Source organism: Cavia porcellus, unplaced genomic scaffold, assembly GCF_034190915.1.
Source record: "Cavia porcellus strain 051 isolate PalLab524CR breed Dunkin Hartley unplaced genomic scaffold, mCavPor4.1 scaffold_33, whole genome shotgun sequence".
NCBI classification, from domain to species: domain Eukaryota; kingdom Metazoa; phylum Chordata; class Mammalia; order Rodentia; family Caviidae; genus Cavia; species Cavia porcellus.
Window position 1 is genome coordinate 962,025 of NW_026947516.1, and position 4,312 is coordinate 966,336.

General features: G+C 51.6%; 1 long non-coding RNA gene across 1 annotated transcript in view; it reads right to left on the bottom strand.

Annotated features, from left to right (window-relative positions):
• Nucleotides 1-382: 382 nt before the first annotated feature.
• Nucleotides 383-4,312, bottom strand: part of LOC134474578 (uncharacterized) — a 5,779-nt gene continuing 1,849 nt past the window's right edge. The window contains exon 3 of the long non-coding RNA XR_010045412.1: nucleotides 383-502. This is a non-coding gene — a long non-coding RNA (uncharacterized LOC134474578). The remainder of the gene's footprint in view (nucleotides 503-4,312) is intronic.

A 4,312-nucleotide genomic window follows, 5' to 3' on the forward strand; every position in this document is an offset into this window, starting at 1 on the left:
AGTGCCTGCCTGGCAAGCGTGAGGTCACGAGTTCCATCCCTGGTACCAAAAAATAAGTAAATAAATACACACGTGGTACCTTTAGTCCTAGTTGTTTTGAGGACATTGATCCTGGACCTCCAGCCTCCAGAACTTGGGGAGGTAAATAGCTCCCGCTGGTGGCCTTCTGCAAACACACATGAGTGGACCAAGCAACGTGGACATAAAAACCCAGCTGCAAAGTCTGCCCCGCGGTGACCGACGGGCTGTAACCACCACACCAGCTTCGAAGGCTGGTGTTAAAAATGTGGGCTGAAGCACATATCGTCTGAGAGGGGACGTGGCTCTTCATCAGGTGAGCTGCTGTACAGAAAAGAACAAAACAGAGAAACACAAGAACGGATTCTGAGCGTGTCAGGGGTCTTTTATTCAAAGAATCGCAGAGACGCAGCCTCGGGGTCCCCGGCTCAAGGGAAGTGTGGGCAGATTTGTTTTCATTTTTTTCTTCAAGTCCATTTTATTTCTAAGAGAAAAAAAATTAAAGAAAAAACGGAAAATAAAATTTGAAAGCATGTCAGTCAGGGCGCAGCAATCCTACATTGCGCATTGTCGTGTAGATAGATTTTAAAAATGAGTTTGGAGACTTGAGGGATGTGTGACCTGATGGGGTCCCCAGGAGAAAGAGAGGGAGAAAACCCAATGTTTATATCCCGGCACTGGGGAGGCTGAGGCAGGAGGATCGTTGCAAGTTCGAGACCAGCCTGGGCTGCACAGTGAGCTCAAGGTCACCTTGGATTACATACAGACCCTGCCTCAAAAAGACAAAAAACCCCAAAACAACAACAACAAAAGATAAACCAACGACAAATACCTGAAAATGTTTGCAAATTAGGAGAAAACCTTCATGATAAAGTCCAAGAAGTTTGAAAAAACCTAAATAAAATATAAATAAGGCTTGTCTCCAGGCACCCCAGGAGAGCAGTTTATGGTGCACCGGATGAATACCATGAACAGACTGCAATGTAGGAGCAACAGTCACAGATCAACTGTGGGTTATATCTGGAAGACAGAGAAACACGCCAGGATTGGATTCATCAGGGCGCTATCGTAATGCTACAGGAAAAGCCACACGGAGAGACCAGTCACACACAGGCAGGCTAAAAAGAGAAGCCAATTTGTGAATACACCAAGCTGTATTTTAGGCAAGGAGACACAGGATTACAGGGTGGTACAGGGTGACTTTGCTAACTCAGTACAGCTGTTTCTCTTTTTCCTTTCCATTTTCTAATCTTTTTCTGAAGTCCAGACTGGCCTTGAGCTCACTCTGTAGCCAGGCTGGCCTCAACCTCAGGAACCCTCCTGCCTCAGCCTCCTGAGTGACATGGGAATTAACAGCAGCACAGTGCAAATGAACAGCCCAATGGTGGTGAGAATGTCACTCTGTCCTTAGCTCCCAAAAGTCAGACACAACTCAGACACCCAGACTTCTTCGGGGGTCCCAGTCCTGCACAGTGTCTTCGGGAAAATCAAACCACGGCTTCCCTGGCAGCGTGGGTGAGGCCAGCGCACTTCCCCGAGGACAGGGGGTCAGTCCCAAATGCTGAGCGTCACGTGACGGTGCTGGCAGGACCTTGTAGAATAAGCAACACTTCAGGCACTGTCGCTGCTCCGTGTCATCGCAGGATGGACCCTCGAGGGACTAAGTGTCCAGCAGCAGCATCAGAATGTACTTCGGGTGCCGGGCAGCTCTGTAGGGCCATACGGACCCCTCACTACACAGGTGTGGAAATGCCAAGATGGATTTCAGAACCGGCTCTGGTAACGGAGCGGGGGACCCGTGGCTGGAGTCCCGGCTAACGGGGAGGCTGAGGCAGGAGGGTCTCCGGGCTGGAGGCAGAACCTCCCTGACAAGTGAAAGATGCATTTAAGTGAGCCAAGGGGAGGATGCACGGACCTGACTATTAGACGTATAGGACACAGTCACATTAAAGGGGGCAGAGCCTGCCCACAGACATAAGTACCTGGGAGCAGCCCTCTGCCTGCGAGCCGTGGGGCCTGGGGGCTGTGCCGGACGCCAGCTTTGCTTATTTGTGCTTATGAGAGTTAGGGCTGGCCGCTCTGCAGCCGCGCTGCGTGTGTGAATCCCGGGCTGTGGCCTGACAGAGCTCTGGATAAGCAGGGGGGACCCCAGAGCCAACCCTGCTGTGCTGGGGTGCAGCAGGGCAGATCTATGTCAAGGCTGAGAGATCCACGGACAGGTTTATCCTCAATAAAAGAAAATAGGGAAGAGAAAATACAGCATGACTTTGAGAATATTAGGCAGCCAGAACGCAAGGATGCTATCTAGAAGACGGGGGAGGCTGAGGCAGGAGGATCGCTGTGAGTTCCAGGCCAGCCTGAGCCACACAGTGAGTTTAAAGTCAGTGTGAACTACACAGCGAGACCCTGGCTCAGGACAGACAGGAAGAAAGATTAAACGGAACCCGACAGAAGCTGCTATCATGGCCTGAAGCGGAGAGATGTAGGTAAAGTACATGTCCAGGCTGGTATAAAATGACTCAGGAAACAAGGATACAAGGTGAGAAAATGTAGACGCTATCTGAATGCAGAGGTAATTGTAAAAACTTACATTTCTAACCCTAAGCCCATTTCTAACACTGCTCGAGGTTGAGAATGGACAGGCAGTGTGTTCCCGTGTCAGAACGCTACAGACCTGAAGGTTGCTGACGCTCGGGGCCAGCTGTGAGGTAAGGGCTCTCGGACGTCCGAGTCCCAGAGAGGGACCCCTGCAAGGACGCCCCTGCCCGGGCTGTGTTCATTCTCACGATTACTATCCAAACCGTGTTCCGAAATAAACAAACTCAAAAGCTTGTCACAAAAATAAGCGATTCACCGGGCATGGTGGTGCACTCGATCTGTGATCCTAGCACCTCTCAGAGGCTGAGGCAGGAGAGTTGCAAGTCTGAGATACACAGGGATTTGGCAAACCTCTAAAGCAAAATAAATAATGTAAAAAGGCATGCAGCCCGTGTGAAGGCCTGGGTTCGACTACCAGAACTGAGAGAGAACAGAACAAAACTCCAGTCACTGAGGAGGTGTGTCAACTGAATAACTGTTCTCCAAGTTCAGGGTCAGTAACCATAGCGAATACTGTTGCTATCTTTAGGCACTCGGAGAATACAAATAGAAACTGCGTGGAGAGTTTACCTCACCACAGTCAGAACGGTCCTCACCAAGCGCACAAAAAATAACCAATCCCGGCAGGATGCTGGGAAAGAGGAGTCTTCCACACTGTTGATGGGAACGTGTCCAGCTGCTGCAGACATCAGGACAGAGGTCCCCGACACCAAAATCAGGGCAGAGGTTCCTCAAAATGAAAATCAAAGCTACCATGAGACCCAGCTGTGTCCGCAGGTACATTCCCGGAGGAGTCCACATTAGCATGCCACAGACAGCTGCGTACCATGCTCTGAGTGCTCCATTCACGTAGCATAGGCTTAGACTCAGCGAGGGGGCCAGCAGTGGGTAAGGGGATCGAGAAAATGTGCTGTGTACATAAACACCATGCAGTGTTCCACCGTGAAAAATCAGACATTTTGTAGGGAAATGCGTGAAATCGGAGACCATGATTTTAAGTGCAATAAGTCATATTTAGAAAGTAGAAGAGAGGAGGAAGAGGAAGAGGAGGAGATGGAGGAGAAGATGGACGAGGAGGAGATGGAGGAGGAGATGGAGGAGGAGGAGATGGAGGAGGAGGAGATGGAGGAGGAGGAGATGGAGGAGGAGGAGATGGAGGAGGAGGAGATGGAGGAGGAGGAGATGGAGGAGGAGGAGATGGAGGAGGAGGAGGAGATGGAGGAGGAGGAGATGGAGGAGGAGGAGATGGAGGAGGAGATGGAGGAGGAGATGGAGGAGGAGGAGCAGGAGGAGGAGGAGATGGAGGAGGAGGAGGAGATGGAGGAGGAAGAGATGGAGGAGGAGGAGATGGAGGAGGAGGAGATGGAGGAGGAGGAGGAGATGGAGGAGGAGGACATGGAGGAGGAGGAGGAGATGGAGGAGGAGGACATGGAGGAGGAGGAGGAGATGGAGGAGGAGAAGATGGAGGAGGAGGAGATGGAGGAGGAGATGGAGGAGGAGGAGGAGGAGGAGGATGGAGGAGGAGGAGATGGGGAGGAGATGGAGGAGGAGATGGAGGAGGAGATGGAGGAGGAGGAGATGGAGGAGGAGGAGATGGAGGAGGAGGAGATGGAGGAGGAGGAGATGGAGGAGGAGGAGGAGATGGAGGAGGAGGAGGAGATGGAGGAGGAGGAGATGGAGGAGGAGGAGATGGAGG